General features: G+C 48.3%; 1 protein-coding gene and 1 long non-coding RNA gene across 6 annotated transcripts in view; one reads left to right on the forward strand and one right to left on the reverse strand.

Annotated features, from left to right (window-relative positions):
- Positions 1-16,128, reverse strand: part of TBL1XR1 (TBL1X/Y related 1) — a 187,478-nt gene extending 171,350 nt beyond the window's left edge. Inside the window, exons 1-2 of the mRNA XM_049105833.1 lie at positions 15,715-16,128; positions 14,856-14,979 (exon numbers count right to left, since the gene is read on the reverse strand). The gene's annotated coding sequence lies outside the window, so the exon portion shown is untranslated. The remainder of the gene's footprint in view (positions 1-14,855; positions 14,980-15,714) is intronic.
- Positions 4,647-12,932, forward strand: LOC125754348 (uncharacterized). 5 transcript variants are annotated; one of them, XR_007408311.1, is made up of 4 exons: positions 4,647-4,844; positions 6,009-6,183; positions 12,021-12,270; positions 12,714-12,932. It is a non-coding gene; the product is annotated as an uncharacterized LOC125754348 (long non-coding RNA). The 5 variants fall into 5 exon arrangements; XR_007408309.1 differs by lacking the exon at positions 12,714-12,932 and adding an exon at positions 6,871-7,065 and having other exon boundaries at positions 12,021-12,684; XR_007408312.1 differs by lacking the exon at positions 12,714-12,932 and adding an exon at positions 6,964-7,065 and having other exon boundaries at positions 12,021-12,683.
- Positions 16,129-25,881: the final 9,753 nt, after the last annotated feature.

The following is a 25,881-nucleotide window of genomic DNA, read 5'->3' on the forward strand; positions in this document are numbered from 1 at the left end:
GGGCCGAGGGCAGACGCTGAACTGCTGAGCCCCCCCAGGGGCCCCTAGAAGGCTGCTCAGTTAGGGTGACAGGTGATCAGAAAAAGTAATGAAGCCGGGGAGCAGGGTAGGAGGTTGGCAAGCGTTAGCCATTTAGTAGCAGGAAATGGAACCAGGGGCCTGATATGAAGGCCTTGCTTCTCGTGAGATTAGAAAGCCACTGCAAGGTTTTGAGCAGAAAACAGACCCGATCCAACTTCTGTTTTAAAAAGACTGCTTTACCATGCGGAAGATCAACTGCAACACGCACCAGGGGAGAGGGGGTCCCCCGGTTAGGGGCCGTGCAGGACCCCAGTGTGGGGTGGTAACACGAGCGACGGTGGCAGGAGCAGAGGGAAAGAAACTAAGTAAAGTCTGCGTACATTTTAAACAAGAGAATCCAGATATATTTTGTGACGTGTTAGAGAACAGAAGAGTCACAGCTGATTCCAAGATTCCGCACCACACAAGTGGAATCACGGAGTTGTCATCTGCTGAGATGGAAAAGGAGTGGAGAAGACAAAGTTTAGGAGAAGAATCAAGGGATTTCTTTCGGAGTTTGATGTGGCCATCAGACACCCCTGTGAAAACGCTGAATAGGCAGCTAGATACAGAAATCTGGGGTTCAGAAGAGGTATCAGATCTGGAAATATGATTGTGAGACTTGTCAGTAAGGACATTTGAAATAACAGGTCAAGACACAAGTGACTATCGGCAAAGGAAAGTTCTCTATCACCTTCGATTGGCTCCTGCCTCAAATGTTTTCTCTTATTACCAACACCCCTCTGCTCTGAATGGGGCCAGAAGCCTAAACACTTGCTCCTGGGTGGATGTAAAGCGACATTCCATCTGTGCAAGGATGCTGACGACACCGGGGGTGATGTCAATTGCTATCACTTACTGAACCCCGTTGCCAAGCGCTTGCATGTTTGCTGCTGTCTCCAACTTTCTCAACAGCCCGAAACAGTAAATAGTATTATCTCAGTTTGATACAGGAGGAAATCCAAGTATTGAGACCCAAGAGCTAATCTGACATCATGCTGCAGATGGCAAAATAAGGATTTGAACCCAAGGCTATCTGATTGCAGCCTCTGTTGTTCCGCGGAGTGAAATTAAGCAGTTAGAGCCAGAAAGTGCAAGTGTTCCCTGAAAAGCCCTTCAGCGAGTGAGGAGAACAAAGAAATGCCAAGTGGGAAGAAAAGAAAAACTGCTCGAGGGGAGGAACCATGTCTTATCACGTTTATAGGACCCACCATCTCCTAGATCAGCATCTCAGAAACTGCTCAGTGGATGCAGCGGTGGTTGCAATCAATCCACTGGATTCCACTCTTTGATACTGTTAATGTATCTGCCCATGTCCCACGGAAGATTATTGTCCTGTTCACTTCCTGCCTCTCCTCACCACCGCCCCAGCCACCCCAGGGCAGTTTGGCTCTGGAAGGCTCTTAAAGACCCACTTTTGTGGGCAAAGAAGACAATATACAGTAATTCAAATTCATGTATTACAAATCTGAAAACCTACTTTTCCTTTAAAAGCTTGGGATTTCAAGTTGTATATCTAACTCTCCTTCTAAGGAAACGTTTACAATTTAGTTAATTAAATTCCCTTGAATTATTAAACTGCGTTTGTACGCTTAATGTATTCACTTTTCTTTTTAAGATACTACAGTGCTCAACAAACAAAAGAATCACAAGCAGTTAAGTAATGCTTATAAATATGATAAACCAATTATAAAATATGATGAATCTTAAGTTCTCTCCAACATGGCAGAACTGCTCACAGATTTAATAAAACCCTCATATCTTTTCACTTGAAATCACAAACCTAAGTCCATTACAGACCCATGTTGATGTTTTAAATCGGCATCGAAAGAATAACCTGTTGGGCATTCTAAAATGTCAAATTATCTTAAATATTGCAAATGTGTAAGATATCAAGTACAAATATGCAGAAATCATTTCCAAACATAAAATAAAAATAACAGCGGGGTGCCCGTGGCTCAGTGGGTTAAGCATCGACTCTTGATTTTGGCTCAGGTCATGATCTCAGGGTCGGGGATGGAGCTCCATGCTCAGCAGGGAGCAGGTGGGGGCGGGGCGGTGGAGAAGAGTGAGATTCTCTCCCTGCCCTTCCCCTGCTCCGGCTTGTGCACACGCCCGCCCTTTCTCTCTAAAATAAATCTTTAAAAATAAAAATAATGGTATTATGACTTCACTTTATCTCTTACCTGATGCCCTCCTGCAGCTAAAAGAAACACACACCTAGTAAACAGTCCCCCGGCCCAGGTGCCTTGGGACGCCTCTCCCGTGGGCTGAGTGGCTGACTGTCCTGCAAGGTGGGGGCTGGAGATGCAGACCCCAGGGCAGTGGTTGTCACAGCTGATGGGACGTGCTGACCCCTCCGTAATGACAGCCAGTGGGAACTCCAAGTTCTTGTTTTCAAATGGGCAGCCTCGCCATGGTCCACGTCCATAGACTCCGGCGGCACCTGCGTCTTCCAAACAATTAGGATCTGCACCCCTAAGGGAGATTGCCAAAGCATGTAGCTGGAGCTGGAAACAGACAATTCACCTACTTCATTTTATTCTGAATTGTTCTCATTCTTTTTTTTTTCTGGTGGGACTACAATTCTTATAGAAATTAACTTTGCCCACGCTCACATTTGTGACTAACTCTGCTGTTCCGACCACACACACACACACACACACACACACACGGCCTTATCATAGTTGTTAGAAAGTGAGCAGACTTTGCTTTATGGGAAGGATGCCCCAAATGTTCCTCGAGAGGTACAGCAATTTTTTTTTTCTTTTTTAAAAACAGATACTATCATAACCTTATGTCAAGATTTCTCAAACCACGTTCCACTCATCATGGGCACATAGCCTTTGCTTTGGGGAGTAAAAGCTTCCAATATTAAGGAAGTTTGGGAGATCTCACATGTTAGGTCCATTTTCTAGAAATGTGCAGTGTTCATTAGCATCGTAAAGGCTGAGAAAACTTGCAATATGAAAATCTTATAAACCCAATGAATCTCTTTTCTTTTCTTTTCTTTTCTTTTCTTTTCTTTTCTTTTTTTCTTTTCTTTTCTTTTCTTTTTTAAATAGGCTCCACGCCCAGCATGGAGCCCAGGACGGGGCTTGAACCCAGGACTCTGAGATCAAGACCTGAGATGGGATCCAGAGTCGGATTCTTAACAGACTGAGCCACCCCCTAGAGGAGCTCTTTTTTGAAGACATGCCTCTTAAAACTTGGCAAGGCTAGCATTCTGTGGAACACTGGTAAATTGTGTTCAGATTTTATAAAATGTTTTTATTTTATTTTTCGATCTTTTTTTTTTTTTTTTTTTTTACTTTTGGGATGTCAAAACTCAGATATATAACCAAATGGGCTTCCTAATATTTCTCTTCCCCCAAACTTCTCCTCCGCAGCCACATGCAGAACTGAGCAGTTACAGCCCTTCCCATACAGGGGATGGGACACTGCTCAGCCAGGGGGCTGGGAGACACTGTCCTGGGGCAAGTCCCCACCAAGAGGCGGGAAGTCACGAGCACCTAGTTCTCACTTCCTTCCAACAATCTTGTAAGTCACCTGTTCTTTGGAGGCAAAGGCTTGCCTGCGGGGAGCCCTCCCCTGGGGCACAGGAGCTCCCATGCACTCCTACAACCTTCTTTTTAAAAAAAAAAAAAAAAAAAAAAAAGATTTTATTTATTTATTCATGAGAGACAGAGAGAGAGAGAGAGAGAGAAAGAGAGAGATGGAGGGAGGCAGAGACACAGGCAGAGGGAGAAGCAGGCTCCATGCAGGGAGCCCAACGTGGGACTTGATCCCAGGTCTCCAGGATCACTCCCCGGGCCGCAGGCGGCACTCAATGCACTAAACCACTGTGCCACTGGGGCTGCCCCTCTCCTACAACCTTCTAATGCAGTCTTCTTCGGGCAACAAACTGGGAAGACGGTACAGCCCAGTAACCAAGTTGTCATTGGAATCGAATACAACAAATTTGATTTTATACATACCTAGTGACAGTGTCACAGCCACAGGGCTAGTTTGGAAGCCGGGGGAACCTGGTTCTAGATGCAGTTCTACCCACACGACTGTGTGATGGTAGACAAGATTCCTACCCGCTCAGAAACTTGGCATCTTCGGTTGTTTTTATTTTTTTAAAAGAATTATTTATTTATTTATTCATTCATGATAGACATAGAGGCAGAGACACAGGCAGAGGGAGAAGCAGGCTCCATGCCGGGAGCCCGACGCAGAACTCCATCCCGGGTCTCCAGGGTCACGCCCTGGGCCAAAGGCAGGCGCCAAACCGCCGAGCCACCCAGGGATCCCCCGGCATCTTCATTGATAACATAAGGGCCATGTTAACAGCACCGCGGCGGAGTGGGTACTCGGTCCTTGCCAACCAGCCCTGCGTGCCCAGCCGGGTCATTCTGCTAACTGGCACCGGCACCCCTTGCCCCTCGGCCCCGCCCCGGCTCCTCAACATTTGGGAGCGCCTACCAGGTGCCAGCCGTGTCACAGGGCCTGGTACGTCTCTGCTTAAACCATGTTGGCGACAGGTCACAAGAGCCATACAAGACCAGGGTGTTTTGTCAGCATTGTCCCATGTCACACAGGTATACAGAGCGGGGGAGAGGGGGCGCCCCTCAAACAGTTTCTCCTGTTTGGCAGTGGGGCCTCGGCGCTGGGGTCAACCCCACTAAGGTGACAGCAATGGCCTGAGGGCTGGAGCCCTGCCGGCTGCCGAGCGGAGATGGGCTCACCTTGACTCACGGGCTCGCTCCGTTCCAGTCGCCATCGCAGGGGCGCGGACCCAGGTATCCCTTGTCCACAGGCGAGGAAGCGGGGGACAGGCTGAGTTGGCGGCAGCCTGAGGTCGCCCAGCCACCACCCCAGGGCCCGAGGTCCTGGGGGCCTGGCTGGGCCCCCCTGTGCTCCAGCAGAGGGTGTGCGGTCCCCGGGCCGACACAGAGCTGGCCTTGGCCGAGCGGCCCAGCGGCCCTGCTGCTCACGGTCCACTCGGCTCCACGGCGGCAGCAGGCTCCGACCCGACGCGGACCCAAGAACCAGAGGCCGGAGACCCTCCGTGGGGGGTGGACACCTGCACCCCCAGAGAGCTCCTCCACTCCGAGCTGGGGGGCGCCTCGGGAAGTGGGGGACGGGGAGGGGAGATGGGGAGCGGAGGGGGGACCCCAGCCTCCCCAGCAGGCAGCAGGGGTGCGGGGAAGGGACTGAGAGGGGAGTGGGGGCCCAGCTGCCTCCCCGTCCCCCGGAGCTCGAGTGGCCCACAAGTGTGCTCTCCCCAGGAGCTTGGGCCCAGCTCTTTTTGGCAGCCTGGAGGTTTGCTCTGGGGATTTTCATGCCACGCACAGCTGCACACATGAGCAACTCTGCAAGAATTCTGTTTCACGCCACATTCCACTCGGGAACTTGCGCCCAGGACAATATCGCAGAGCAATGAATCTCAGCGTTACTCTGTCTCGGGGAGAGTTGGGGTCGTGACCTTTCCCACCCCAAAATGGAATATCCCAATGCCTTTGGGAAGAGCCTGCTCACGGCAGGAAGAAACTTTGTGTTTTTGTTTTTGTATTTTAAGTAATCCCTGTACTTAAGGTGGGGCTCGAACTCACAACCCCGAGAGCGAGTCGCATGCTCCTCGGACTGAGCCAGCCAGGCATCCCGAGGGGTTGTGCTTCCTAGGACATGTGGCTGTCAGTCACAACGTCTCCCTGAGCGAGCCTAGCTATACAATAAGGAAGTTCAGCCATAAGAAGAAGCGACTTCATGGGTTTTGTTGTTAGAGAGAGAGGTCACTGTCCCACTCGGCCCCAAACTATCAAACACAAAACAGCGTTCTCTCCTCACCTGGAGCCTGCACCGCAGCCCACTAGAGCTGTTCTTAATTAACAAGGAGGCCTTGGTGTAGAGGTAGGGAGGTGGGGAGGCCAGGGTACTTACCAAACACTTTGTTTCTCACCTAGGAATTGAGTAGGAAGCCACAGTTTCCAGAGACTTACTACAACTTTCCGATGCAGGACATGAGAGGCCGTCGGGGAGACCATCTGCAGCGGCACTGACCTACCGCTCGAGCCAATAGCAACACGAAGTCGGGGAGCAAAAAAGGCGAGAGGCGGAACCGAAAGGAACGCCCAGTAGGTGAGTCTCCCGTGACCGTGGATCAGAGGCCTACCAGGGGCCCCGGCCCGGCAGGAGAGTCTCGGCCGCAGTTCCCCCTGTTCCACGAAGCCAAGCTCAGGGAGCTGCCTGAGCACCCGCTGAACTCGCTGCGCGTCCCCCGCCCGGGCGGCCCAGTGGGAGCCCCCGGACGCGGCTTGTGTGTGCACCATGGCGTGCCACCACCTGGACGACAGATCAACCAGGAAACCGTATTGGGAGAACTGCCCACAATGAATTTTAGGGACTTGATCCTTGGAGCTTTAAGCTGATAAACAGCGATCTACTTGGAGCAACCACGTGAATTAACACTTGGAAGCTTTGGAACGAATCTCATCTTCGAGATCTCCTTAAATCCCATGCGCTGGTTAAATATACACAGAGACACCAAGAGCAGGATCTCTCCTCCACAATAAACTCCCTGCTTCCTCTCTGCTTCCCTCCAGTGTGTTTGCACAGGGCGGCTTGTGAACCTTGAACGCCCAAACCTCTGAAGCCCGCAGGCGTGCTTCCTCCTGGGCCTGGGCTCTGTGTTGCAGCCACGTGGAGCTTCCTCCGGTTCTCACCGGGGCTCTGCTCCTTCCCACCACAGATCTGGGGCGCCTGCCCCCTCCTCCCACGCCACGTCTCCGCTCCTTGGTGAGCCGGGTACTTTTACGTCTCCTCCAGGTCTCAGCACAAGCATTACTCTCCTGGAAAAATCTTCCCGACCCCCGGACAAGACCAAATCTCCTGATTACTCCAATGGTCTCTGTACAACAGGTTTCTGCTCCTTTCCAGTGCTTCTCATGGGGACCGCTTTGCACGCATCTGATTATTTGATTTACAGTCTGTCTCAGCCACCGGACCAGGAGTTTCTCGATGGTAGAGATTACGCTTTTTTTATGTATCAGTTTGTTTTATGTATTACATGCACAAGGCACAGAGTCAGCGTTCTAGGCGAGCACCGGTTACCCACATCTGGAGCTGTAGGTTCGTGCCTCACTTGGAGGCTTTTGGAACGCTATCTGTAGGTTTACGGCCTACAGAATTGACACACACACACACACACACACACACACGTTGACTACTGCACAGGCATGAGGCCAAAGTACTCAATCAAAGTAATAGAAACACAAAAAGCAAAGCTGGTTAAATCTGGTATAGTATGCTGAATGGTCCAGTTATTTGTGGGGTATTGTGGGGGGGGCATTTTTATAGCATAGCAAACAGTATAGAATGGGACGATAAAGGAAAATGTAAAGACCTTTGAGCTGTGGGCAGAGCATTTAGGGCACGCTCTTCCAACTTACCCCATGTCTCACCCAACTGCCCGATAGGGGCACAAGTTCCCCTACTAGGTACAGCAGAGTGGGAACATGGACAAGTGCTTAAAAAAGATTATAAAACATATCCTAAGTATGGAAAAAGGATTCTTTTTTCTCTAATCTTATTAAAAGGTGAGGTTAGAATCTCTGTTAATAAGTAATACCCATGCTCACACCCTAGCAATTCCTTAGGCCTAAGTCAGAATGTGGGAAAACGTTGTTGTCTAAAGGGCATAGTCTCAGCTTTGAATACATACATCTGCCTGGTTTATAGAGGAAATATTTGAGCCAGTAGCCCATTATGGAAATGCCAGTATGATCACAGACGGATCAGCCTCGCATCTAGTAAACACCTTAAATGAGCCGCCCAGCTTGATTTGATATAAAACAGGTACCTAGTAACATGTAAGCAGAAGTGAATAAAAGGCCCAACCATCACCCAAAAATCTAACAAGTGGTATTTCATTATTTTTCATGGATGTGTGCCAGAGACCCTGGAAAATGCCAAGAAAAGCAGGCCTGGTATTTAGGGCTTTGGCCGGCTTTGGTTTTAACTCAAGTTTCTGACCTGAAAATGCCTCGAAACGTGTGCGTTGAGGATGATGCTGATATCTGGAACAGGCATCCCCGTCCACACATGCACACAGGCATGCACAGGCGAGGGAAGAGAGAGGACTTTGGGGAATGGATTAGGGATCCTTTTCTTATATGTGGAGATTATTTTCTTTACCCACAGTCCTGTGATTTCGGCATTCGTCAAGTAAGTCATTTACGATCTGAAGACAATAACGTCAGGTTCCCACAGAGCTGTAGAAAGTGACTTGTGGGAGCTGGTAAGAAACAGGGGATGGAACAAGCATGTGCAGCCTTTGTTCTATTCCAAGGGGTTGACGATCCTTGGAAGGCTCATAACCCACTGTTATGACTCATTCCCTCCTGCCCACACTTCCTCCCTAGGCTCCCGATAGATACCTCATGGACTCCTTGTGTTATCTCAGGTTCTTAACTCCGCTGCTCTCCACTGTTCTCCAGTCAACTACCTTCTCTGTTTGCGGGGCCCCCAAGAAAGACTGGCTAAGGCCTGCGGGACCGGGACACGTGTCACCTGACCCGGGGTCTCCTGGGTGACTCGTTACCATCATCATCGACCAATTCCCCCCCCACCACGACCTCGCATGCCCAAACCTGCCTGGTCTCAGCCACCTGGAAACAAGCTCTAGCCAGGTGCAGGCTCCTCTCTCCTCCAAATAATCGGGGTGCAGGAAATGTGTCTTGAACACTTCGTTGGATGTATCCAGTGGTACAAACATCATCTGAACATCATCCGGGGGCAGGTCACTCCAAGTCCCAGGAGGGAAGCCAGGCGCCACGCTCCATCCCCCGGCCTAGGTCCGTGCCTCCCAGCCCAGGACCCAGGCACGGGGTACATGTGGGCCCTGACACGTACCCTCTCCATCAGCCCACTCCCTGGAGGCCCAGCTCTATCTTATCCCTCCGGGGCAGGATCTCAGCAGACCTACTGTCTCTCACCTGCGCGGCCTCACTTTGTCCTCGCTCTCCCTCCAGCTCCGCCCTCCTGCCTCCTCTCCCAGAGAGTCCCCGAGTTTGCGGTTCCCCTGTTGGAGGGATCAGTTTGGGTTTTCGGCCCGACGTGGGTCCCCTGGCTGAGCTCTTTGGGCCGAGAGGATGCTAGACGCCGACTAAGCTTCTCTCACCTCTAGCCCTTTGCTCCCGCGGGCCCCTCCTCTTATGTGCGGGTGTGCACTATCTCTCCCTCTGTCTCTGTGTCTCTGTCTTCCTCTGTCTCTCTGTCTCTCTCTGCAGAGGAAATATCCAGATCACTCATAGAGTGGCTAGGGTATGAGGGTTTCCTCTCTTAACAGGAACTAACACTGATGTCCGTGGAATGGTCATGGCAATTTATGGTCTCGGACCACTCCGGGGAGGGGTGTACAGGGCTGGGCACACTTGCCTTCCCCCGTCACCCCTAGAGCCCTCCCCACCTCCTCCCTCTCCCCCCTCCTCCTCCCTACCTCCTCACCTCCCCCCTCCCCTTCCCACCTCTCCACCTCCCTACCTCCTCACCTCCCCCCTCCGCCCTCCCCACCTTCCACCTCCCCACCTCCCCAATGCCTACCCATCCCACACCCTTTTAACACCAGGCTATTCTCCTAACAAGTGTGAACAATGCCACTTTCTCTGAACAGGACAGAAACCTAAACTGTGCCCTTTTTCTTCCTCATGTGACTGCCTTCCCCTCAGACACCTGCCCAGCTCCCTCACCCCATCCCTCGGGACAGAACCTTGTCATTCAAGTGACTGGCCCCAATGCCTCTGGGACTCCAGCATTTACTGCGCAGTGTTCCTAAATGCCGCCTTCTTAGGAAGAGACTTCCTGCCGACTCTAAGCCTTACCAGACACTCAAATGAGTTATGGAAGAAGGTTTAGATTCCCACTCCTGGGAGGGCTTTAGGAGCAGAATGGATTCTCACCTGTCTGGGGCGATGATGTAGGATGCCGCTTGGCAGCTGAGGGGATAGAACAGCTCATCATCAACAAATAATATTTACTAAACTCCTGGGCATTGGTAATACTGTGCTTGACTCTGTATATATTAAAACAAACTTTAAAAGACACAGCCCCTACTCTCAAAGAAGGTTTCTTTACTTTTTTAAAAAGATTTTATTTAGTTATTTATGAGAGACAGAGAGCGCGGCAGAGACACAGGCAGAGGGAGAAGCAGGCTCCCTGCAGGGAGCCCGATTCGGGACTTGATCCTGGGACCCTGGGGTCACGCCCTGAGCCCAAGGCAGACGCTCAACCACGGAGCCCCCCAGGTGTCCCTCAAAGAAGTTTTTAACTAATGAAATAAGAACTTTGTCTAGGGTACAAATAACATAACGGAGATCATAATGGAGCTCTTTCGGTGTCAAAGCACGTGGGTGTCTAGCTGCCTTTCCGGTTCCTGTACTCCTTAGTTTGGGTTTGGGACTACGCAGAGCAAGATTTGCAGCGAGCAGATTTTTCTAGCTCATATTTTCCGGGAGCTTGTGAACGGTGCAGAATGTGAGCAGGTATCAGAAGAATTAAGTGGGGCAGAAAGCACAAAGTGGCCTCACTTCTATCATGCAGAAAGCAAGAGGCTGCTGCGTTTGATCTCAAAGGATTCCTCAGTTTCCAACACCCTGGGATTCTAGGTCAAGGAGTAATTAGGGTCAAGGGGAAAAATAAGAACTATAAGGCAGTAGGAAGAGAGCGAATTGTTGAATATTTTCCATCCGAGCCGTAAGATACTATGGCCAGCTGTGTGCTTGAAGCCAGGTTTTCAGCAGCCCAGTCAGGAGAGCCGCAGGATCATGTGAACACCGTCTGCCCAGAAGGGCACGTCCACGTGCAGCCCTATAGCGAGGTGCCAGGCGTGTGGCCTATCCTCTGCAGCCCAGGGTCTGTGCTGCCCAGGAACCCAGAGCCCAGCAGGGCCACTTCCGGGTCCCTTTATACCTTCGCCCCCAGGCCCCAGAAGAAGGTCTTTCTGGATTATGGCTTTGGTCCCCTCTCATTCATGGGAGCAGGGCCACTGAGGGACTTGGCTAGCCGCACAGGTCCTGGGTGCGCTCCCGGGGGGGACCAATCGCGACCAGCTACACCTTGGTCCACTGGGCCCAGCACGGTGTTGGGGGGGCACGCGGCCAGGGGCACGGGCGGGCGTTGACCTCCCGTGCTCCTTGTGCGGGGCGCCACCCATCCACACAGCGGCCCTGCAGGTGATGAGGACATTTTGGAATATTCTACAGACGTGTGTCTCTGCACAAAGCAAATAACTGATCCGATGTGCCTAGTGATTTTTGTTTGATTTCTCTGCATACGGACAAATGCCAATGGGTCAGATTTTATCATTATTTCTGAACGTGATCCTCCTTTGCCACTGAAAGAACAGCATGGACAAGCTTTCCCTTAATTCCCAGGAGAGCGGTTGTGGTATACTGTGGTCGTGGGCTCTTCACACTCAGTGTATTGGGTATTGTCCCCTCCCAGGGATAGACCGGATCTAAGGTGTCGTTCGTTGTGTGGCTCGCTCAGTTCAGTGAAGACCTTGGCTGAGCCCACCTCTTGCTGTGGGTCTCTCACCCAAAGACATGGCTCCTCGGCCACTCACGTCTAGAGACTTCACTGGCTTCATTATTTATAACTAAAACACGGAAGTTGAGTTTACAGAGGTAAATAAAGGTGGAGCGTAAGTTTAGTTTTCCAATAAGGACAAACTGCTATAGCGAAGAAAGTGAGTATTTAGCTTATTTCACTGAAACTAGATGAAAAAATGAAACATGAAACTAGATGAAAACTGAAAAAAAAAAAAAGTGTCTGTATAGAACCACATATGCCCGAACTGATCAGCATATAATCGGCCAAGTCTTCAGTATTATTTAGTCAGCCGTTTAATCTAGTATATAATTTATTAAAAGTTTAAAGTAAAATTTTTATGTCATAGTTTTCTCTGTTTACCATTTCAGGCTTCAAATGCACGGCACGACTAAGTTACTTTCCACATTAGAGAGTCGATCTATTTTCCTTAACGTCCAATGACTGCTGCGCTGGGGCTGCTCTGCGGTCGGGTCATGGAGGCGCCGCTGCCGGCTGAGGAGAAAGCCTTTCCACATCCAGAAGGGCTGACGAGGGGCGTTGTTTCAAGGCTGAGTGCTCCTACCAGAAGCTTAGCAGGTTCTCCAGTCTCCAAGCGCGGAGTCATCCTATTCCTCTGTGGTCAGTTGTTAAAAGTCACAGTTTTGGGGGCCATGCGGCCACAGGGAACCCCTCGGGCCCTGGATACACGGGAGAACGCGGAGGGGAGCAAAGTGTCTCTTGGCCGGAGCAGGCCCGGGTCGAGCTGCCCGAGTGAGCGCAGGAGGAGCGGCGGGAGCGCGGCTTCACACGGTTTACTTAACCAGTATAAACATTTAGTCTATTTGTTAACCGAGGATAATATCCACCTTGCAGAGCATTTGTAAATATTTTAAATATTATGTGTGAATTATTAATCATATTGTTTTCACAGTAGATGTTCAATAAACGGCAGCTGTGCGCGTGAGGCCTTGTTTTCCTGGACCCACAGACTCTCCACGCCCATTTCACGCAGTGTCTCTCTCTCTCTCTCTCTCTCTCTCTCTCTCTCTCTCTCTCTCTCTCTCTCTCTCGGTTTGAGTTAGATGCGGAGCAGCTCCTCTGGCTGCTTCCTTTTCCCCATCGGAGGCGACGTTCTCGGAAAAGCCAGTTGCCCACCTATCAGATGCCGCTCTTCACAGCGAGGCGTCCAGAGAACGCCCAGAAGTGCCCCCCCGAAGTGCCCCCTCGGTGCCTTGACGGGGGAGCCCAGGGGGGTCATACTGTACGTTGGCAAATCGAACTCCAATAAAATAAAACACACACATGCACAAAATTAAAAAAAGTTTTTTTTTAAAGATAAACCAAAACCAAAAGACCCCCGAGAGCCGAAGGCCGCGGCCACCCCACCTAGGCTGTGCGGCCTTACTCGCTGAGGGAAGGGCAGCTGCGCCGCGGATCCTGTGGGGCAGCTCCTGAGGCCCTGGGCCAGCAGGGCGCCTGCTCTCAGGGGAGCGCGGGCTCTCGGCTTGCTCTGACCTAGCCCGTCTCTGGAACTCTCCCCCAGACCCGGTGGGCTCAGGCGGCTTGCACCCTCGCCCCAGCCGGCCCGAGCGGATCGCCAGCCTTTCACTCAGGCCTGTTCCTCGGGATGAGGCGTCTTTTCTTGCCTCAGGCCTGAGCTTACCCCACTTTCCCTTTGACCCACTTGGGAATGGTTTCAGTTGCACGTGAACAGAAACCAACATTTAAAATGGCTTTTAAGACTAGAAGCCTTCTTTCCCGCTCCTTCCCCTTCTCTTTTCTCCTCAGCTCATGAGAAGATGAGCTCCAGCTGCCCCTCCTCCTCCTCCCCTTCCTCCATCTTCTTCACAACCAGAAATCCAGACCCACAATATTAAGCCCATTGTCCGTTGTCCTGGTTCCCTTCAATCCCACAATGTCTGCTGCGGTGAGAGACGCGTCATACGTGACTTCAGGCTGGGAAGAAAGCATGCAGTGGCACCGGTCGTGTCTGCCTTGCAGACCAAGGAAATAAAAGCATTTCTAGAACACCCAGGAAACCTCAACTTTGATCTCATTGACCCATATGTGTCATGTAGATGTATCCCAAGAGTGCTCGGGAAGCTGGGTGTTTAGCTTTTCCAGACTCTGGTGAACGTGGCAAGGGAGCTTAGAGTGACGCTTGGTCAGCCGACCGACCGCATCTCCTGTAGCTTTCCAGGGGGGAGTGGGGCAGATGTGCCCTACCGGCGTGGCCAGCATTCTCCTAGACCCAGACCCAAACCATTGTTATTTGTGGTTCTTCTCCCGGCTAATGACGACCAGAAAGCACCGTGGATAGCAAAATCTCACACCCGCTGTCACGGTCTTGGTCAACCTGCGTTTTCTCAACTTACCGAATAAAAGAATCATGTAGAACACATACTAAACAGAAGTACCCACACCTTGGCCTTTCCCCAGAAGACTCTAGTTTAAATGATCTGGAGAGTCAGGAATTTATATTAAGCACATGCACCTATCAAATTTTTTTTATTATTAAACAAATTTGAGGACTGTTATTGGTTCAAAAGATAGCTCTGATTATTCTTGCTCTGCTTATAAATGATCAGAATCCTAGGACATTGTCATGAACGGAGTTACAGTAATCATATGTCCTCATACCCTTTCTTTTAAATATTCCTCTCATGCATTCTACTCTAGATAAATCCCTTCTACCCTGTCTCCTGTCTCCATGGCTTCGTTGCAAAGACCCCTCCATCTCTTTTCGATCTACCCCATCAAACCTTGGCCCTACCCCTCCCTTTAACTGCCGAACCCCCAACCTCCAATACGGGTCATTGTGTTTTTTTCTTTCAAGTTTTACTCGGTTACTTCAGACGCATCAAACTCTTATGTTACCATCTTACTACAAAAGTCATGTGATTTCACCAAACGTTTAAAAGAAAAATTCTCAGGCTCTTGTGTTTACCTGTAATCACATCTATTCTACAGAATGTTTCCTAGCAGAGGGGGTGTCCTACGCGTGAACGGCACACGAAGGTAAGACGCAGACAATCCGAGACATTGAACGAGATGAGATCGCTGGGTGCTGAAGGGGTTATGGGAGGCCTAGAACAGGGAGAAAGTTTGCTCGGAATCTTAAACAATAGGCTGGGTTTGGAAAGGCAGAAAAAAACAAAAAAGCACCGCAGAGAGAGAGAATTCTCTGCAGGTGGGCAGGGCCCTCTTGTTCTCCCCGCACTCACCTCCTAACGCCCGCTCCACTCTGCGCGTTGGCCTCTCCTGCGGAACGTCTGATCCGTGATGGGGGACTGCAGTGCTGCTCTTGTTTTGACTCCTGAATCTTCAGTGGGGTCGTCCATAGAGAGCCTGTGAGTGAATGAATGAATGACTGAATGAATGAATGAATGAATGGTAAGATCAGCCTGCCAGAAGCCGAGCTCCGCAGGGATGAGAATAGAAAATTCTCGTAAAAACGTTGGCTTTGAGACGCGAGGGTTTGGAGACTCCTGTAGGTGGGGAAGGGGGAACGTCGCGGAATTCCTCAGCTCGCCTCATTTCATTTCCATATCGTGTGAGGTTAGAGAAGGAGCTAGAATTGCGGAAGCCGACCTGGGCGCTGGGCTGACCTGAGCCTGCTGCGGCGGGCGGGCTCCTCGGGGGCGGGGCCGGGAGCGTCGGGGGCGCCGCTGCTGCGGACGCGGCGGTGTTCCTGGGGCCAAGCTCTGCTTCTGGGCCCGGGGCCGTGTCCCTCACGTGTGCCCTCTGGCTTCCATTGCTGCCACCTTGATCCTCCTCCAGGCCTCTCGGACCGTGATTGTGGTTTCCCAAACCGTCTCGTGAAAGGCTTCCCGGCTGGCAGCGTCTGCCTTCCCCGCTCCTTCCCGCTCCATGACTCACTAACACAGGTGTCTGGGTCACGGCGGTGCCATCGCTGACCTAACGGACGCCCCGACTGACGTGACCCACCGGGCTGAGGTGACCCACCGGGCTGAGGCCCGGCCCCCGTGCCCCACCGCGTGCCCCACCGGGCTGAGGCCCGGCCCAGCTCCAGGAAAGCGCGGTGCCCGCCGCGTGCTCAGGTGAGCCCCACTGCGCCCCCACCTCTCTCCAGCAGGCTCCGTCTTCCCTGCACACTCCGCGCTCCTGGTCCCACGGGCCCTTCAGGCCGCCTTGGGAGGCCGCGGCCGGGCTGCGTTTGCCTCCGTCCCGGCCCCCGCGTTCGCCTGCGTTTCCTCCGGACACCTGGGCCCGACGTTCCTGGTTCCGTGCGCGTCAGACCCCTTTGGGCTCCGCCAAACGAACGCGTCGGCGAGGGACTCGGAAGGCAGCGGCCTCGGCTCTCGGCTCTCGGTGCGCGGCGGGCGACGGGCGGCCTTTGTCCCTCCCTCAGCCTCCGGCCGGGAGCGCGGACTCGGGGCCTCCGGGCGTTCAGAGGCAGAAGCTGCTCGATGCGCTGCCGGGGAGCGCGGGCCCCGCCTTGTCCGCCCGGAGACCCCGGGAGCCAGTAGAGGTAAACGCGCGCCCTTGGTTCGGGCCTCCCTTGCCGCCACGCCCCGCTTCACTTTAATGTGAGACTTGGAGAGCGGCCCCCAGGGTGGCGTTACCTGGCGACAGGTGCTGACCAGCGGACGGGGCGGGGGGGGGGGGGGGGGGGGGGTTAGTTTTTTTTTGTTTTTTTTTTGTTTTTTTTGGGGGGGGTTAGTTTTTTATGCCGTTACTTTTACCTATGAACCAGGACAGTTGGCATTTCAGTAAGGATGTTTATAATAAATATAATATAATATAATATGTATAATTAATAAATATAATTAATATAATTAATATAACATAATAAATTGGGGCTTAAGAGGTGATTATATTGGATAATCAAACACCTTTAAAGTCATCCTAGGGTGACGTTTCTGTTCCGTTTCTCTCACGTGGTGTCATATCAATACAGGAATTTCGAATGTGTTACTTAATACGCGTTGGTCTAAATGGGAAAATCAAAGATGGGTACTCTGGATGCTTTACATGTCGATAGTAGGAAACCTCTTAAGAGTGTATTGGGTTTCAACCGTGATTCTACTTTAAAAATGGAAAATAGATGGGCAGCCCCGGGGGGCTCAGCGGTTTAGCGCCGCCTTCAGCCCAGGGTGTGACCCTGGAGACCCAGGATCGAGTCCCACATGGGGCTCCCTGCATGGAGCCTGCTTCTCCCTCTGCCTGGGTCTCTGCCCCCCTCTCTCTCTCTCTCTCTGTGTCTCATAAATAAATAAAATCTTTTAAAAAATAAATAAAATGGAAAGTAGAATTTTTCAGAAAATTAGATGAAAAATACACTCACAGATATATCGACACGTTTAAATAGGTCTCTGAGGGCTTTCCAGAAATTATTCCCACATTTTGTTTTCCTTTTCTTAAAAAATTGAAATTAAAAAATGTTACATTTATTATGGAGCCCACAAAGAATATAGGATACATTCACGGTACAAGAATTCGAAATGTACACACAGAGCAGCACGCCCCCCTGCAAGCATTTCTCCTTCCCTGGGAGACAGGGTGCTCGTTGACAGGCCCTCGCCATAGACTTGCTTCCAGCTCCTTCCACCAACCAGGGCATGCCAGGATTACTGTGTTTAACCGTGTTATGGTCAGTAACAATTTTTTGTTGATGACTTTTTGAATCTTTTATAGCCTTAAGTCTTTCAGGCTTTGTAGGTTGATTCTCAAAGATGAAAAGTAATAAGCAGCACTTGCCTTATCTTGACTGTAAGTACCATTCACCGCAGAGGTAGACGGTGTTACGTACGCACTTCCCTCTTACTGATCTAGCATCAGACCCTGGTGACAGGGTACTAGCCTGCCAACTGCTCAAAAGCATGCTACTTTGAAAAACATTAGCATCAGACCTTTTCTGATGAAGTTCTGTCTTTATTTTTCCTGGTGTTTCCAACTACCTTTATCTCACTTTTTTTTTTTTTATGGCTCTGTGTGATAGTCTAGGATGTAGATGCATTGTAATTTATCTCATGTTCCCTATTGTTGAACAGTTGTTTTTTTTTCCTACTATGTACAATGCCTTAATGTTTTTAAAACTGCATTTTGCCCACGTAGTTTTGTGCATATACAAATTTGTGAAGGATAAAAATCTAGAGGTGGAACTGCTGGGTTAGAGGAATTCCTGCCAGTGGTCTTCAGAAAGGTCCTGCCTTCTGCCTTATAGCAACACTAGACCGAAGGTGTAATTCTACACAATCTTTCCAAGGCTTTTACTAATCCTGTTGATTTTTGCCAATCTGATGAGTTTAAAATATCTCACTGCTCTTTTAATGTGCCTTTTCTTGATTATTATTAAGCTAAAGTGTCTTTTTATAAGTTTAATGGCACGTGGCACCTCCTCTTTGATGTGGTGGTGATGGTGGGTATTTTTTTTTATGTTTAGGATTTCTTATATATTTTGATTATTGATTTTTCTTTCTCTTGGACAGGTTGTAAATATATTCTCCCAGCATATCAATTTTCTTTCAACTTTGTCGTATCTTCTGTCAGAGAAGTTTTAATTTGCACGTGGCTAAGAATCAGTCTTTTTCCTCTATAGGTTTTTTACTTTGTTTTGCTTAAGACAGGCTTTCCTAGCCTAAGGAAATGCCCATAGGCTTTTGTAGGTTTGCAAACACTTGTATAGATTTTCTTTTTACATTTAGTTCCTTAACCCGTTGAAAAGGTTTTGTTTGACTACAGTGAGGTAATTTCCTTCATTCCGTATGTACATATGACAAATTGTGTACAAATTCTCCAACGCATGAGTAGGAAGGAGTCATGGTAACATCCTTTCCCCTGTGCCTTTTTATCTCCCCACTTCTCATTCCTCTCCTCCCCGTAAGGAGCACTGGGCAGTGGGACACGTTTCAACAGGCCTTCCAAGGTGATGAGCAACTCCACACCAATAAATACCCCCGGTCCGTTCTCTCTACGGAAGAATTACTGTGCTCACCTGTGTGCAGTCCTCCCCTGGGTGCACAGGAGACTGTAGTTGTCAGGGCCCATGTGGTCAGTTGGGGCTGTGTGGCTAGCTCCGGCCAGTAACTTCCGAGGGGAGGTGGCATATCCTTCACATGCCAGTTCAGGCGGAGGCGTAAAGTCCTGCTTGACCTTGCGGCTTTTTTCTGAGCTCTACCTTGGGATGCTGGGGACACAGGGGAGCAGCCTGTGTACTGAGGCACCGGGAGGAGGACAGATGCCCTGCTGACTTGCTCCACTTGCAGTGGACATGTTGTCAGTCAGATATGAACTCCTGTGTGTTAAGCCACTGGGATATTTGCGCTTGTTTATTATGACGTCAAAAGGCGACTGAGCAAAGAATGACAGCATCCCCCCCGCCTCGCCCCCGGTCAACCTTGAGTCTGCTCTCTATTACTTTTTTAGAGTTGACAGTTTGAAATGTTGGCACGTCAGCATGTGAAAGAAATCGTTTGCAAAATACCTTGTGACTGCTTTGAGAAACACTGATAAGTATTTATTCATTATTTACATATATTTCCTGAATACACACCAGAACCGGGCTTTGTGAATAAAATGAGAATACAAGAGACCCAGCCCCTCTCTTCACGGGGTTTGGCAGCAATACCAGAAGAGGCTGTGCAGGAAGCTGGTAAGGGTCTGGTTCCAGAGTCAGGTGCCTGGAGTTAGAGTCCCGGCTCTGCCTCTCATTAGCGGAAAAAACTTAGGCAAGTTAATTAACCTTTTACTGCCTCATTTTCTCATCAAGAAAATTGAGAGTAAATGAGTTAATTTATATAAAATATTTTGTGCAGAATTTGACAAACAATAAGCACTCAATAAATATTAGTTGTCATCACTACTGGGACCGTGAGCCTGGAATTGGCCCAGGTGCCGTGGGGTGTATAAAGCTGTACCCGCGGCCTATGGAGCTGACGTCACCAAATCACATCCCCAGCCTAGCAATTTGCTTCATGCTTTAGCGTGGTGTACGTACCATCAGAAAACTAGCAGGCAAGTCCTAAGGCAGTTAGAAACAGAGAGTAGGAAGAGCACCTTGTGCTGTCATCCCTCTATTTTTAATGTTTAATTTTTAATGTTCTAGGGCATCTGACTTAACCAAAGATAATGATCTATTTTTAGATGGCCTATAAAAGAGTGATAAGTCTGGTTTATGGACTCTGAAATTCTCAGCTTAAGAATATATTATAAGAGGGATGTCTGGCTGGCTCGGTCAGGAGAGCACATGACTCTCGATATTGGGGTCATGAGTTCAAGCCCCATGTTGGGTATAGAGATTTACCTAAATCAAACTTTTCAAAAAGGAATATGTTGTAAGAAGGTTGTGTGTTTAGCTTATGGATACATATTGCAGACGTAAGCATATACCAGCAGCTGTGTGGATACACTCACATTTCAGTGGGGGCCCTTCCTATAGTGGGTATGAGATTTGTTCTGAACCCTGACCTTAACATCTATCTGTCACCCCAAATCACAGAACTAGTCAGGAGCAGAGACAAGAATCATGAAATCAGCAAATGTCCTTTCCGTCACACCCTGGCTTATAGGAGAAATAGCCACCTTTGACTTACTAGAGCTGCAGCCAACACAGAAGAGATAGCAATATATTACACATGCACACATTTTTATTGCTAGATCGTATAACCTTATCTTCAACAGAGGTTTCAGTATTTTCTGTGTAAATACACTCCACTTCCTTTGTACATCACTGCAGCTAAATTATTAATAAACACAGTAGAAGGCAAGGTCTTTGGTAGAACTGTAGATCTAGTATTAGGTCAGTTATGGAATCTCTCCTTTCCCTCCCGTAAGACCCTGCTATATGTTTGTATTATTGTCGCCCCTTCTAAACCACCAATCAAACCCCCAAGGGAAAGGGAAACTAACACTGATTGTGATACGAACACTTATATGTCAGGAACTGTGGGTGAGTCATCACATAAATACAGACCTTCAACAGATACACAATTAATTTAAATATACACATTATGCATAGTTTTATTTCGGGTTTATGGGACACACACATAAAAGTGGAAAAAACCCACAGCTTTCTCATCCTCTTTCTTCTTGTTGGGGTGAACTTTGGTTCCATAGAATCACTGAACAGTGAGTACCTCCAAAACCATAAAACTTCTGGACTCGTATGTGAGTGTGTTGTCTGCGTATGTTGATTATAATCAATATGTGATCGTTGCCAAAACATGTGAACTGTGATTAGCAAACTTTAGAAAGATTTCGACGATTTTACTAGCACCAAGAAAACCACTCACTGAGAAAATCACTGCCGATGTTTTTATGTGTATACTTCAGATTTTTTCCTGTGTACGCATATATATTGTGACTATATTTTCATGTCCCAAGCATACCTCCATACGACCTTCGCTAAAGACACATATTGTACACAACATGTACTATAACTTACGTACATTTATGTATAAATATCCTGTTGCTGGTGAGTTAAGATGTTTCTACCTTCCACTGTCTTCATTAATCCTAGTGGAATGGCTGGATCAAGTCCTCCGGAGCAGGTCTTGGGCCTATCCGAGGGTCAAGCATGTAGCTGCACTGTCTGTTCTCAGTGTTCAGCCCATGCTACTGCATTCCTCTCTTCTCGAGCACAGTAACATCAAAGGGACATGGACATGGATTTCAGTCTCAATTCCGATTACTGGTTAGAATGATTATTATCCGTGGGGTGGAGACACGTGGATTTAAATTTTCATTTTAATTACTAATTAACTTGGTGAAAACCATTTCAGAGACTCCCAAATGGGAAACTGGACTTAGGTGAGGTGCAACAGGTCAACTGATCCTCTGAGTTACTTGAGAAATGTAATATATATAATCTGGGTCTTAACTGAGAACTATTGAATCTACATCTCCAGGGCAAGACATGGGAATCTACGTTTTTAGAAACTCCCTGAGTACTTCCAAAGTGCTGCAGGCTGGGACCCACTGAAACAGGAGAGGTCTCAAGGCTTCTCCTTGGCTGGAACTATTTCATCCTTTTCCTTCCTCAGCTTCTTGGCATCCCATGTGGTTTTCTCGGCCACCAGGCAGTTTGTATGTAATAACACAAGGAACATAGGGAGATGAAGCTAGTTAAAAACAACAACAAAGTTCTTGAATCATTTTTGTAAAAAGCAGATTAAAACCAAGATAGTAAAAGAAAAAATAAAATAAAAATAAAAAGTAAAATAAAAATAAAAATTAAAAATAAATAAAAATAATAAATAAAACCAAGATAGTGAAATAATCTCACTTCTAATGCTTCTTAAGCTCTTATTTATTTTATTAAAATCTTGGTTTAAAAAAATTCCCCCCAAATCTCCATTTTATTCTTTCTCAAAGCCCGATTAAAATTTTCCTTAGTGTTCCAACAGATGCCATCCGACAAATGGCAAGTGGGCTGTTTAGATTATAATTGAAGAGTCCAAAGTCACTTGTAGTTCTGAAAATCTATGATTTTATTTCAGATAGTCTTATAGATGATAGAAAAATATACACACTGTTGGCGGGTCTGACTAAGTCTTTGGGGAACGTGCAAACATAAAAGGTTTATTGAAATTCAGCTCTTTCTGGGAGAGTAAAACATAATATACTTATTCAAAGGTACAGTCAACCAATAATAATTTAGAACAGACAGTTCATCCTAGATCTATTTTCAGCTGTTTTTGAATATCAATTCAATGGCGCTAATATAGAAGGCTGAGAAATCATATGTAGTGTTTTCATTTTCATCCTTAAATAAGTGCAGATAAAATATTTCTAACTCACCTCAGTTTCATATTAATCTTTACATCTTCTACGTTAAAGGAATAAACCCAGTGAATCAGAGAGAAAACTTAGAGTCTATGTTATATTTTAAAAATAAATAGTGATAGAATTTAACTTTTCTTTATGACCACAGTAAAATGAAGATTGTATCTATTAATATTTAGAGGACAAAAGACAAAACAGGGATTTTGAGACCTAAAAATGTATCATCTTTGGTGGAAAAAGCCTTATTCTTTCAATTGATCAATTAAGACATGTTTAACCATGAGATTCTAATAAAAATGTGAGCCTTTCATCCAGAGAGCATATTCCTCTGATAGTATCTATATCCTGCTACTTATGGTGTGATAGCCTTTTCAGGGGATACTTACAGTGAAAATGAATTAATGCTTTTTATCAATGATCTGCCCTGTAATGGGTGATTATAAGTGCTCAGTATTCTCTTCTGCGTTCTAATTTACATCATCTGATGCACTAAACCATTTGGCTCAGAGTCAGCAACACGCTGGAATCAAACTATTACGGTGCTGAGTTGTTTTCTGCATTGTACTTAAAGTGTACGATCCCAGAACTGAAGCACCAAAGGTTACTATTACTGAGAGTCATTTATCTATGGCTTCAATAACAAAGCTAGTATTAAATATAAAACCATTCGCAATACTGTTCAGCAAAGAAAGTATCATTAAAATAACTCCAGGGCTCCAATTTAAGCTCATATAACAAAAAGAAACCTTGAATTGGAATTGTCTTTATAGCCTCAATTTACTATTTGAGGAGTTAGAGTGGAGAGTTACAATTTAATTCTTTTCTCCGTGGGGACACAGAAGACTGTCATGAAGTCAAAAAGCTGTAGACCAAAGGTCCTTCTCCTTTTGTGGGGGGAAATGGTTTTCAATTCCTCCAAAGCTCAGAGATCTGTGTTAGAAAACAGAGTGGAGAGGAACCAGGCAGCTTTGTTCCTTCCTCCTGGAATCCTGGGGTGTGTGAGAGAAGCGGCCTGGCTGTGAGGTGTAATCATATAGACTCTGATTTATGATTATTTGTGTATTTTTCTTTCCATGTGACTACAAATCTTCCTGTGGGAGCGCTCAGGTATTTTTGGTGTCTCTGTGAAAAGGACCTTGACCCACAGAGAGCCCTCTCGCAGTGAGGATGACCTTCAGGAGTTTTTTTTTTTTTTTTTTTTTTTTTTTATGATAGGCACACAGTGAGAGAGAGAGAGAGAGGCAGAGACACAGGCAGAGGGAGAAGCAGGCTCCATGCACCGGGAGCCTGACGTGGGATTCGATCCTGGGTCTCCAGGATCGCGCCCTGGGCCAAAGGCAGGCGCCAAACCGCTGTGCCACCCAGGGATCCCGACCTTCAGGAGTTTGGCATCGCAAAAATGGGCCTGAAAATTCGAGTTTAGAAGTGAATTTCATGCGATTAAAACTGCCGGAATACACATTCCAGAGAGAGGAATTCGATGTTCTCATACAGGAGGCCATCGAAGGCAGAGCGATAAGAAATGAAAAAGTTCTAGTGAGGCCGAGGATTGTCTCTCGAAGTTTCACTGGGTGGAGTGGAGCTAAAGGGAATGTCAAGCAAATGTCTGCTGTTCTCTCAGAGGCTCTGGGGCTGGTTCGAGGTAGACAGGCCTGGACTGTCGCGTGTGCTCCCGATGTGCGGGAAACTCAACTGAATAACCCAAGTAATGTGAAAGTGGAATTTGCAGGGGAAGGAGGGGGCGTCGAGTAGAGGCTGTGTTTTATGTTTGGTTGATGCTGCCGAGGATAAAGCAAGCTCTTGAGAAACGGCCAGAGGAAGTTTTAATTCTGCAGAACTGAGAGATCAGTGCCAGAGGTGAGTCCAGGAACCCCACGGCCTAGGGGCGCTGAGGGGCTCCGTTGGAAAGCGTCCACCCCTTGATGTGGGCTCAGGTCAAGATCTCAGGGTTATGAGATTGAGCCCCGAGTTGGGCCCAAGCTGGCCGTGGAGCCTGCTTAAGATTCTCTTTCCTTCCACCCGCCCCCCCACCCCACCCCCCAGCCCTGCTCACATGCACACACATGCCCGCTCTCTCTCTCTCTCTCTCTCTCTCTCTCTCAGAAAACAAAAAGAAAAGCCAAAACGAACAAATACACCTTCCTAGGCATCCAGGACTCTTGCAGAAGGACGGGCCTTGAGCAGCATATCTGGAGTATACGGTTGTGGGAATCTCAGTTGAAATTGAGTTACATAAATGGATCAGAGGGCCTGGCCCATTCCGTGGGTGTTAGCCGGGGCACACTGACTGCCATAACACGTGGCTCCCAAGTCTCAGTGGTTTAACAATAACAATTTATTTCTTGCACCTGTAATAATCTAATATGAATCTGTAACTTCACGTAAGCTATAGTCCTTAAATATAAATCAGCATCAAGCTTCTCCGTAATGAAGACCTGTTGAAATACCCCCCTAGGCGTCATTTTAAACTCACATAACAAAGAGAAATGTTGGATTGGAATTGGAGAAGGTGCTCTGCTCCAAGAAGGTATCAGAGTCTTCTGGAAGAGTCTCAGATATGGGGTAAAGGAGAGCAGAACACGCACTTTTAACCTTCATGGCTTGAAAGCACCACCCACGTCTTTGTTCACAACGCACTGAGGAGAACTCTTCAGTCCCTTCCTAGGTGCCATGGGCCTGGGCCATGCAGGCCAGCTCCGTGCCAAGGAGAGCAAGAGCATGGGGAGCAGCTAGCTAGTGTCTGCCACTCTCAGTAAACATTTGCTAGATTAAATTAGCTCCTTCCCTCCCACCCCCGTTTATGAAAGTGAGTCATTCTAGGCCTTGCACTTGGACCTTGCTGAGAAGATTGGCTGTGGTCAAATAGCTCTCTGTTTACAGTCCCTGGGAGACACCTATGTATAACGAGAAGCGCGCAAGTGGCACAACTCCTTAACCAAAGCAACGTGCTAGGGGTGGTGAGAAGGGGGTGGACCTGACAGACGTCCTCTGAAGGTGCATTTCTACGCATTTCTGGTGCGCCCAGCACCATGTCTTTACCTTCCCTCTGGGAGCAGAATCTCTCTTGTAACACTTTTCACCTACAAACACTTAGATAGCTCTTGTCCCCTGGGGGGGGGGGGCTCTGCTCAGCACTCTATTAACACCAGCTCGGTGGGCCCTCAGAAGCCTATGAGGTACACAGTATTTATCCCCAGTTTACAGCTGAGAAAACTGAGGCACAGAGAGGCAGCAACCTGCCTCTGACCAGGAGCTCATAAGCCTTGGGAAACAAATTCGAAACCAAAGAGGCGGAAAGTCTGAGCTCGTGACCACCAATCCATGCCACCTCTCCTCGCGTAGGCCTCTCCTTCCCCTACCCCGCTTGAGTTTGCACTCCAGAACATATGTACACAAGTGGGTGGGTTGCCTGAAACTCCCACAGGGCATTGCTCTTTTACTTCTAGTTGACAGTGGCAGATGGAAACAGAGCCTTATCAGCATATATTTCTGTCCTAAGAGTTA

This window comes from Canis lupus, chromosome 34 (genome assembly GCF_003254725.2).
Source record: "Canis lupus dingo isolate Sandy chromosome 34, ASM325472v2, whole genome shotgun sequence".
NCBI lineage: Eukaryota > Metazoa > Chordata > Mammalia > Carnivora > Canidae > Canis > Canis lupus.